This window comes from Rattus rattus, chromosome 10, assembly GCF_011064425.1.
Source record: "Rattus rattus isolate New Zealand chromosome 10, Rrattus_CSIRO_v1, whole genome shotgun sequence".
Classification (NCBI taxonomy): domain Eukaryota; kingdom Metazoa; phylum Chordata; class Mammalia; order Rodentia; family Muridae; genus Rattus; species Rattus rattus.
The window spans coordinates 72,916,912-72,928,852 of record NC_046163.1 but is presented as its reverse complement, the minus strand read 5'-3'; the positions used below and the strand labels follow the sequence as shown (position 1 = coordinate 72,928,852).

The 11,941-nt window shown below is 45.0% G+C and overlaps 1 long non-coding RNA gene across 1 annotated transcript; it reads right to left on the bottom strand.

Annotated features, from left to right (window-relative positions):
- Positions 1-2,306: 2,306 nt before the first annotated feature.
- Positions 2,307-8,553, bottom strand: LOC116911079. The gene is made up of 2 exons (XR_004389309.1): positions 8,448-8,553; positions 2,307-2,531 (listed from the first exon to the last, which is right to left on the bottom strand). It is a non-coding gene; the product is annotated as an uncharacterized LOC116911079 (long non-coding RNA).
- Positions 8,554-11,941: the final 3,388 nt, after the last annotated feature.

The following is an 11,941-nucleotide window of genomic DNA, read 5'->3' as shown; positions in this document are numbered from 1 at the left end:
ACTCAGCACAAACGGGAAATTAAACAAGAACAATATAACCCACTTCGGAAATAAAAACACCTCTGACATACTAGCTTAAATAAAATACATGACCACAATTAATTTTCAACAGCTTTACTTCGTTCGCCAGAGATTTTAAAATTACCTGTGTGCTTCTCCAATGTTTCTCACATTGTGTCTCTATTTTACAGCAAGCTACGCCCTCCTGGGGACCTCATTGAGGACCACGGTATTTACTGAATGAGATGAAAAGCTACCACTAGTAGCTGAGAACCTCAGGGCATAATACGACTTCTCCTTCACTGGAAGATTCTGGCTGCTATGAGGACTCTAGCCTAGGAGAGACAAAGAAACGGAGATGACAGCAATCTGGCCAGGGTGCTGGCAGGGAAAGCAGTTCTGACAGGTCAGATTTGGAAATGCTTTATAGATGGAATCTGGATCAGCACCTGGGTGGGATAAAGGCCCACAAGAATGAGGAAAGTGAAATACAACATCTAGTATTCTAATAAACACCTAAAAGGTTAGCATTCCCATCACTGTGATGGGAAAACTGAGTAGAAAAGTCAGTTCAGCCTGGGGCATGTTCAATATGTATTAATATCAATACTGAGATGTTAAACCAGCAGACTCATATACGGGTCTACAACTCAAAAGAAAGCCTGGATTAAAGACGAAAATTGAGAAGCGTCATCACCCAGGCTCTTGCTTCTCATTAGGGAAAATTTTTAATATAAATAAAATTATAGAGAAAGCAATGAAGCAACTTCAGGAGAAAAAAAAAAAAGCATGGTTATTGGTATTTCCCATCTGTGACTACTGTGAAATGAACTGGAGATATTATTTGTAAGTAAGGCATTTAAAGACAAAAGTGAGGGTGGAAAAGATAAAGAGGAAGAATCTCAGGGATAGAAAACTGAACACGAGTGGCGAGTGAAGGCAATAAGAGACCAGGAACAGCCTCCAGGAAAATGATGGACCCAGCTATGCCCAACCCTGCTGAGGAGCCACTCAGTGAGGTCAAAGCCACAGTGATCGCTGGGAGAGGTGTCAGGAGCACAGCAGCCAAGAGTGGTGGGATTGAAGGTGGACACGAAAACACAAGCGTGAGGAAGCCTGAAAGGCGGAACCTGGGGCTTCTTCAAAACGACAAAACAGCAGCCAGTGCAGATGTTTTGCATAAAGGAGAAAAACTGGTGATGTGCACAGATATGGAGCTGGAGGTGTGCATTGTTATGAATATGTAAGAGGGAAGGGTGCCCAGGAGGCAGGGACTGTCTAGGACAGAACTGTCAACAGAGGAAGAGAGAAAGTACCACATATCACATATCTAGCCACTGACACTTTCAATGTTGTATTTCCTATGTATCATTAATATTGAAATGCTATATACAACACAAGAAGATACTCAAGAATTTAACTGATATACAAATTATTGTTAAATCAATTAAAAAAACAAATTCTTATGTAACCTTCAGTGAATAGAAATATCAATCATGCTAAATTTAAAATATTATGCATTATCCTAAGTATATAATAGAGAACATATGAATGCTAAAAGTACATTGGTTTTTACATCTGAGAACATATTTTTACTAGAAAGCACTAAAGCTGCACAGATATTCTAATCCTGCCATATAGCTGGACTTAAACTGAAATTGCAAAAACAAAAACAAACAAAAAAAAGAACTAATAATATGTAAGAATCACAGATCATTTTTAAAATTTGGAGAAATTATTTACATAGGGAAATATAAATCATGACCCCGAGTTGTATTGGCAGACTAGATTCCCATGGCAGCATAGATGCACGTCAATTTACAGCTTCCGCAAAGAGCAGGTCCAGGGAGGGCACAGACCTGTCACCTGACCAGCTGGTGGAAAGGCAAGAAGAGCTCAATCCACAGCCAGCAAAGTCCACGGAAATGACCAACTTGCTCTAAGATACCAGTACCACTGGGCACTTGCCAGGACCTTTACTAATCAGGAAGGGCTTTTAAATGTTTTCATTTAGCCTCTCTGCCAATCCATTAGTTAAGTAACCTCACCACTTTAACTATCAGAGCTACATACACTTAGGCCAGAATGTTAAACACAATAGCAAACCAGTGTCACTCTAAAAGGCAAGCTACGGGGCTATGAAAAGGAGTCAAGCCACAGAAACGGTACCAGGCTTCTTATAGACACTTCTCATCAACTACACGAAATGACAGCATGAGTCCATGAATACCAGGCCCTAAAGCATGGTAGATTTGGCAGCGCAGACGTGACAGTCATAATAATATACTACACAAGGAAAGCTGACAGTAGTTCTCACAGTTTAGAATGCAGCATCCATGACAGTCAGGCTCTGACCATCTTTTCACAGGTGTCTGTCCAGGGTCTGGTACAATGTCTGTCACAGAGAAGGCCCTCAAGAATAGTTACTAGCTGGGCCTGGTGTCACATGCCTAGGATTTCAGCATTAGGTAGCCAATCTAGTCTATGCAGTAGGTTCCAAGCAAGCCAGGATTACAAAGCAAGATCTTGTCCTGAAAGAAAAAAGAGAAAGAGGGGAGAAGGGAGACAGGAGGGAGGGAGAAGATTACTGAAGGAAATAATGAATAACCGAGAAACCATAAACACAGTAAGAATAGCAGTGTTTGAACAAAGCTCAGGAAAGCTGCTCTGGCAGTTGGTTGGGGATAAAGGGAAGAGACTAAGCAAAGCTAAAATGCAAAACTACAAAGCAGATTCTTTACTAACAAGATATTCACAAGTTATTAACTAAGTGAAACATGGGTCCTGTTTATAGCAAGACTTAAAACAACAGGATTTTATTTGTTTTTAAATGAAACCATCAGGGAGACTTAAACACCCTATAAAACAGGTCATATAGTATAAAACAGGTCATTTTTAGGGATATCTTTGCTTATTCAAGGTGTCATAACTGGGTTATATTCTTTAAAAAAGCTATGAAGTGAAGATATATGATAGAGTTTGTTTACAAATGCTTAAGACGCGCTGTAACTCCAGGAAAGGAAGAAAGAAAAACATGTGGAGGTCTAAACGAGAATTTCTATACCATATCCTGAATACCTGTGGAAACACCGGGCAACAGTAACACACAGATTTATGACATTAACTCTACTATTGTATATGGTAAAATGAATACTGTAAATACTTACAGAGAGCAGCCATATGCTACTATGCATTTGCCCCACCAAATAGCAAATACCCATGCATTTGCCCCACCGCAGGAAAACCTCTGAGTAGTATTTTGGGACATACATTGGCAGTTTTTCAATGGAGACCTGCAGAACAGAGCTGTCTTTCTCCCCCTCCATCCCTGCCAGTTTCCCTAGCAATAATGGGCTTCAATATCTATTTTCATCTTGGCCCACTGCTACCTCACACAGGTCCACTGACCCTGGATTCTCTCATGTCCATGTAGCCTCTTCTTAAATGGCATCGAATCACCTGTTTATCCTAGAATGCTCACTTCTCCCAAACATGTCACCCTTGCTCTTCTGTCTACCTACTCAGCTATTTTCTGCACATCTCCAAGGAAAACCAAGTAAGGGTGGGTCAGCCAATTAATTATCTGGATGTCTATTGTGTGCCACATTCTGAATCCAGGACAAAGGTGACGGGAACAAACATGACAGATTCAGACATCCTGTAAGCCATATAATCTACCACAAATGGTACAAAAACTGGTTCAACTGTCGGTGAACCAACAGAACAGACTGTAAGTGCTTTACTTTCCTGTCTCCTCAGAACTTCACACACAGCCCAAAACAGATCCCTAATGAATATTCAGATGACAGACCCTCTATAGTACAGGGCTGTCCTAACTCTACAAATGAAAGGTAGCAAAGGTGTTTGATAAGGCCTTTTGTTGAAGTATCTGGAGGGGAAGATGAAGCTTCTGGAGCCAGTCTCACCACCATCAGCCAAAAGTAGAGCTGGGAGGTGTTAACTACTGTCTTTGTTCTCCTGGACCCTTTGTACCCTCCTTCTGTTGACACCTCCTGCTTTCTCCCCCCTCACTGCTGCACCCCCCATTGTAATGGGAATAAACCTGCCCTTCTTATCCCTACTGATCCAAGCATGTGAGCTCGTGGTTTCCTCTTGGCCATTGACATCTTTCAATTCCTACCTCAGCCCTAAACCAAACTTCTCCAGCTGTGGTGTTGCTGCTAGCTCACAGCAAGTCACTCCATTCCCAGCCAGAGGACCAGGTCAACAATGGTTAGAAATCAGAAAAAAAAAGGGGGCTCTAGGAAGACGAAATGCAAGAATCAGCCTAGGGGTTGATTTCAGTCCCAGACAACCCCTCCAACATTCCCAAACCTAGGGCTTGTTTTAAAAGTGTGGATGGGCACCATAATCAGACAAGACACAGAGGCAACTTGTAGATATTGTCTAGACTGGCATACTTGGAGACAAAGGGCAAAACAAAACTGCCAGAAAATATTCTGGAGGATACTGAAGAACCCATTAATCTCCCTTCTTCAGCCCTAAGATTGGGTTTGGGTTATTCTAGCTTCTCTGCACAAACCTGAGAAGCAGGCACAACAACTTTTCAAATCAGGGCCACAATCCAGCTCTGCTCAGGAACTCTATAGACTTCAGGCCCTAAAGACAGGGTGGGCCACCTTCCAGTCTCCAGAGAAAGGGCTCTGGAAAGAAAGAAGTTTCCCAATACAGAATAATTCTGACCATCTATTTTTTCCTCATGAAATCACTGTAAATATCCAATATATAATCTTCAATTCCTTTGATGTCTGAACCAGTCCCATCCCCGCTCTCCCTCTAGGTTTTTTTGAGATAGGGTTTCTTTATGTAGCATTGGCTGTCCTGGAACTTGCTCTGTAGACTGCACTACCCTTGAATTCACAGGTATCCACCTGCCTCTCCCTCCCAAGTGCTGGGATTCAAGGCATGTGACACCAAAACCTGGTTGGCAATTTTTTATCTTTAATGTCTTAAAAGGTGAGATGGCAAATATTTCAATCTTGCAGGTCCATGGCTGTTTCAACTACTTAACCATGTCATTGTGGCAACACATGAGTAATGGACGTTTCTGAATATCCAATAAAGTACAAAAATGGGCACCTGTTCTATAGGTCACAGTTTTGTTCATTGGGATCTGCTCTTTTAGCATTTTGTGTTTCAAAGAGGAACAGAGGCCACCATGTACCTATATACCTGTATACTGTGAGATTCAGGTCTCCGTTTCTGCTACTTGCTCTACAAAGCACTGAAAAGGATCCAGACTGCTTTACTCTAAAAACCTAGCCTGAATCAGAAACTTGAGCAAAAATGTAAATGGCTGTGAACATCATTTCTGAGGGCTTCAAAGATAGAAAAACTAGATTCCTTATATTAGATGCTAAGGCCTGGACAGGAAAGTGTGCATCTAGGATGATGCAGCTGGCAAGGCACTGACTTTGTGCTTCTACTCTGTAAGTTATAGATGGAACACAAACATGTCAACAGCGTCCTGGGTTATGAGCCTTTACCTTCTAATGCTTTGATCCTTTAATATGGTTCCTGATGTTGTGGTGACCTAAAATCATAAAATTACTTTGTTGCTATTTCATAATTGTAATTTTGCTACTGTCATGGATCATAATGTAAATCTGTAATGTGTTTTACCATAGTTGACGGTAACCCAGTTAAAAGGCTGTTCTATTCCCCTTTGTGACCCACAGGTTGGAGAACTACTGCTCTAAGTGGACGGCAATGGCCAAGAATGCAATGTGGGGAACCTGTGCATCTGCGTGTGTCGATTTTTCGTGTACTCAGACATGGCTACTAAAAAGAAGAACGTGTAAACAGATATCTGTATTTTAAAAACAGATAAGGTCTGGTAGAAAATGTAGATGATTGACAGACACTAGCCCAGGAGTCTGAAGGGGTCTTGAGATAATAAACAAGAACAAGGCATACACATGTACCTTCAAGCTCTTCCTAGAACCTCTTCCTGTCCCCAAACCAAAATGGCTGTCTGACTTGCCTCTCCCTTCCATCTCCGCAGGCTTCACTCTAACTCCCATAGTCTGACTTGCCTGTCTTCCGCCTGTGTCACTTCCCCCACCCTCTGTCGGGCTTTTAACGATGCAGAATCTTCCTCCATATACTCATCCTCCTCCTGTGTATACAAACCTCTTCAAGGTCAAGGCTCACTGCCACCTCTGTGGCTTCCAAGATTCCAGAACCTCACTTAATTTAGGGGGTGCACAATAATCGCTGAATGAATGAACCCTGGCTTTCGCCATGACGCACATCGCTACTTCCCACAAGCCTGAGCCCAGAGGCCCTCTACCATCTCACGTTCCCCTTTCCACCTGTCTAACATCCTGAAAACCTCTCAAGGAGCTGATCAATTCCTGACCCTCTGAGCCATGTTCCTGTCATTGCTGCATCATATCTCTGCCCACGCTTGGCTAGCCCTGCCCTGTGATGACGTCCATGCCCTCCCCTCCCCCCACCCCACCCCCGTGTATTCGACTCCCACACAGCTGCCAACTGTGGAGCTTTAGGGGAACAAGAGGACACAGGAAAGGGGGAGATTTGAAAAAATGGACAATGGAGAGCATAAAGGGGGTACGCTGGAGTCTTTGATCCCTAGAGACACCATCCTCCCAAAGGGTAAGGTTGGCAGCAACTGAAAGGGGAGGAGGAGGAGGAGCCAGATTTTTCCACTGAACGGAAGCATGATTTTCACCACTGCTTCTGTTGCCCTGGTAACCAGGGACAGCCCAGTGGAGAGTACAGTAAAAGAACACCATGTTTATCTTTGCTGTCTGATCCACTTCCCTGTACACCCTTCCCTGACCACCTCTTGTCCCCTAGGCCTGCTCCAAACGTCTTGTAATGCCAGCGCCACCGTTCTAGTCTGCTGCTCAAAACCTCAAGGTCTGAACTAATCCTTACTATCAAGCACAATGTATGATATGTTCCACATCTTGGGGTCGTCCCACCGTACCCACCTGCCATGCCAGGAAGAATGGCTTCCACTTAAGCAAACAATTCACTAGACAGGATGAAATGGAGAACACTGCCCAAGCCAGCACCTTTCTTACTAATGGACTGCTGGTGTACACTGGGCACCTGTTCCAGGATCAAAACAAACCTGTCTGGGGATGAGCTGGGAGACTTGGTCTACCCAAAAACTTCCTCAGATCCTCTCTCCTACCGGTGTGACCTCAGAACAGAGACAGAGCTAACACCGTGGAAGATTATATAAGTGTTGCATAACATGGTGGCACGAGTAGCACCAATGCAGTTATCCATTGCCACAGACAGTTCAGGAGTGGAAACCAGCCCAAGGGGCTGGGGCTGGCATGCAATCCTCTTGCCACCAGTGCCAGAGAAACCTAGGACCTTGCTGCCTCAGCCCTGTCTGTACCTGCTCCTTTCACCCCAGAAGACAGAGAGGCTTCCCTGGCTCTTGCATTCTTCTTCCCCTGTTTGGTGTCAGGTGGAGGCCACAATACCAATCCCATACTGGCTAGCAGCAGACTCTACACAGCCTGCCAGGAGGGCATCCAGGAGTGGTGGGCAAGGGAGGAGTAAGGTCCAGAAACCCCTCTATCCTGACACAACAAGCACTGCAGCAGCAACAGGTTTGGCTGGGCGAGCTGTCCTCTGCTCTGTCGTTTGCTGTCTCTAACAAATTATGTTAAATGTGTGTGTATGGGGGGAGAGGACATATTTGGCAAATGCCAACCAGGAAAGGGTCCTGAGTAAATTCATCCTGTTTCCCCCATATCGAAGCTGACCCACCACCTAGGAACTTGAACTGCAGCACGTAGAGCTGTCCACAACTCCGACCTCACTGCTCCATCTCTGCTGCAGCGTAGGTTGCCAGAGCAGCTACCCCTAGGGCTTGCTCCTCCCCCAACTCAGCGGCGCAGGCGTCCGTGGCTGGTGGATACGCACGCGGGTCAGGGGGCCGCCGAGGGCCAGTTCAGAGCTCCATCCAAGTCTCCCATCACCACTGCCACACCCACGTTATTAATGGGAGGGTGGGAGTCCGCAGAAAACCTGCCCGGTGGTATGTCCTCTGGCTGCACCTGCGGGTCCCAAGCTACGCCCTGGCCTTCCCTCACGCACCTCCGCGCCTCTTAAGAGCTAGAAGGAGCAAGCTCCTTCGTCTCGAATGTACTGCGCCGTTCCTCGTCCCTCAACCACCTGTCTCCGCTTCCCTCCCCCGAAGCCTCTCCAAGTCGCCGCACCCCGCGCAGTACCACACTCGCCGCCTACTGGGAAGCCGAGTCACGGGGCACGGTTCAGGTTCCTGCGCCCCGGTCTGCGGCCCCTCAGGCCTGCGCCGCCCAGGCCACGGTCCGTTCCCGCCTGCCTGCGAGGCAGCAGCGGAGGGATAGGCGCGGCCGAACTCGGCAAGCCGAGGTCACGCGCGGCCGGCTTGGCTTATCCCCTGCCGCAGCTCCTACCTGAGCGGTCGCCGGCTTCCGGCGCTGCACGGCAATCGCCGCCCCGATGCACGGAGACCCGCGGAGGCGCAACACTGCGGACTCTGCTTCGAGAGCTCCGCCCGCTCTTCCCACGCTCCGCGTCCGCGCCGCGCCACCCTGCGGCCAAGTCCGGCGTTGCGCCTGCTGGGAACGCGGTCGCCGCCTTCCGAACTGCGGCAGAGGACTTAGCCAATTATTTTCTCGCGGCCAATAAACCCGCCTTAACTTGAGGGCTACTTCAGAGCTATCCAGATCTTCACAGGTCCTGGTTCCTCTGACCTTTTCTTCCAACGTTTCTCTTGTAAGGTAAAGGGTAAGAGACGTGGGTTAGTCTCAGGCAACTAAGGGCCTGTGTGGTGAGATTCCAGATTGTTTCCATCTTCCTGTAAATTCTTGCTCAGGAGATTTTTATTTTATTTTATTTTATTTTATTTTATTTTATTTTATTTTATTTTATTTTATTTTATTTTATTTTATTTTATTTTGAGAGTTCTCTGACTTAGAGTCTTTAGAGAATTGGAGAAGAGCTGTCTACCCTCTCTCTTTCCAGAAAAATGCATACCCACAAAGAAGCAGAGATTTGTATTCAAGGCATTTTGAAACTTCTCAGAGTACCACGACCGCCAACTTCAGACCTCCGCTGCAGGTGTCTATGGATGTAAACCAGTTGGCAATTCCCGAATCGCCATCTCGCTATCCTGGGACATCTTCAACAGTCTCCGAGCCTATGTTTCTGCCTTTAAAAAAATACCTTTTTGTAGTCCCAGTGATGGGGAGTGGAGAGGGCTGGTTGCTGGTCAGTTTAGCGGAAACCTGAGCTCAAGATTAAGTGAAAGATTCTGTCTTGAAAAATAAGGTGGAAAGGACTAGAGGAAGATAACAGATCTACACTTTCACCCCGCCCCCTTTCTTTAAAAGCCAACATTAGCCTCTTGCTCCTCGATGATTTTCCAGCATCGCATTCATTCTGCTACTTAACCACTGTTAGATATACATGCACCGGCTGCTATTTCTGCAGTTGATTGTAAAGTCTTTTGAGATCAGTGTTTTCCTTCTGCAACTAAGGTAATTTACATGGTTACTTTATTTTTCAATGTTTTAAATATTCAAAGTGAAGGAATTCAGGGGAATAAAAAGCCTAGGGAGATACCAAGAGAAAACTGCATCCTCCTCCTTTCTGATTGCTTCAACGCCAATCTATATTCTCCCATGAATACCACCAAGGCTGGGAAACAAAGTCCTCAAGGTGGTGAGATCAATCTCATTTATTTTTCTTCTGGACAAAAGCAGCCTCTATCCATTGATTGTTAGAGGAAGGTAGGATACAAGTTCATGCAGAATGCATCTGTAAAGCATCAGATATTCTACCTCTAGTGTCCGTGAGTTCCAATAAGGAGCACCGGCCCCTACCCACTTTTCCTGGGAGATATATACAGACCAACCTATGACAGCCAAAGAAACGATTCCACTCAAATTTAGTTTGGTGAACAAGCAAATTTATTGGGTGCCTTGTAGGAACGTGCTTGACTGAAGGGTAGCTGGATCAACTGAAAAGCCCACTCCCACAATGAGTGACAACTCATCAAATCCACAACTGTGGAACTTCTCTCCCCAGCTACCGTTACTAGTTATATAACCTTAGGGAAGGACTTTGTGGCTTGTAAATTTCAGGAGCTTCTTGAGACTCCTCGGTTTTGAACCTTGTAAATTTAGTTTGCTTCCTGAATCTTAAGAAGGTGGCCTCTAGGAGAGCATGTTTCAGTAAGGAAACAACTTGACAGCACATCACATCTATACTCTACTTTCTAAATCACATCGAAGAGGTCCTCTTCCTCTCTATCCCCTCACCAGGACCATTATTTCCTTTCTGAATTTCCACATTTGTTTTCAGCCCACCTACACTTCCTGCTTCCGGCCTCGCCAGGCTCAGATCCAAGCGTACATCTGCTGTGGCTTATATGTGTGTCCTCTTACAAATTATTTTCAAACCTAGAGATTCAATGTGATAGTATTCAGAACCTTTGGGATGTAGTTAGGTCATAAGAGTGGAACTCTTGTGAATGGATTGATGTCTTTAAAGAAGGGGTCTTTGCAGGGTACTGGCTGCACACAAATGCAACCTCAGTACTTTAGAGTCACATTAGGACATCATGAGTTCCTGAGCAGCCTGGGCTACATATCTAAAAAAAATATAAAAGGCTATACCGGGAAAGTTGCTCGTTCTTACTGCATTCTGCCACTTGAAAAAATACCAAGAGGACAAGATAAACAACTGTGAAAACAGAGGTTGACCTTCACCAGAAACAAACTCCCCAGCCACCTTGATTTTGGGCTTCTTAGCCTCTAGAAATTTAAGAAACACACACCTGTTGTGTTATCTATCCAGACAATGGCTTTCTACTATAGTTGCTTGGACAAAAGACAACAAACATTCCAGGCTCATCAGTTTCCAAAAATATCAATTACTCCTTTACTTAAAACTATGCAAGATCTTGTAGTGGTTTGAAAGACACCCCCCGCCCCTTTAGCCTCATAGGGAGTAACACTATTGGGAGGTCTGGCCTTGCTGAAGTAGGTTTGACTTTGTTGGAGGAAGTGTGTTACTAGTGGGTCTCAGAATCTCAAAACTAGGCCTAGCGGCTCAGTCTTTTCCCTGCTGTTTGCAGATTTAGATGTAGAACTCTCAATTCCTTCTTCAGCACCATGTCTGCCTGCATGATGCCTTGCTTCCCACCATGATGATCATGGACTAAATCTCTGAACTGTAAGCCACACCCAATTAACTGTTTTCTTTTGTAAGAGTTGTTGTGGTCATGGTGTCTCTTCACAGAAATAGAGCCCCTAACACAGTGCTAAACCTCTTCACCTGGCTCACTCGTTCTCAAAGATCTGTCCTTAATTGTCTCTACACACATGCATGCACACGCACAGGCAAACATGCATGCAAACATGCACACACGCATGCGCACGCACTTTCCTTAAATTGCAGGTTTTAAAACAACAGCCTCCTTCCCACTCAAGAGTGTACACTCTCCCTGCTACATCCTACTCAACTTCAGCTATCCTTTTGTGTTCTCTTGCATTTCTGTTTTGAGTCCATTCTTTTTTATGACATTAGCTGCTGCTAATCAATACTGCTGTTTGCTTCTGTGACATCTGCTTTCCCTGCCATAGTGAGACCTCTGCAACAATGTTCTCCAGGCCAAGTACAATACCTAATGTTGGGTAGAAGCGTGCCCATTCCCATTAAACAAAAGGTAGACTAAAATGCACACACCTTATAGAGACCCTGGGGCAAATGTAGTATTACTCTGAATTGTGGTAAAACCAGGCTTCTTTTGTTCTGATTAATTTTGTTTATTTGTTATTGTTTTTTGTTTTTGTTTTTGTTTTAGATAATGTCTTTCTATATAAGCCAAGGAGACCTCAAACTCATAATCCTCCTGCCTTAGTCTTCTGAGTGCTAGGAATAC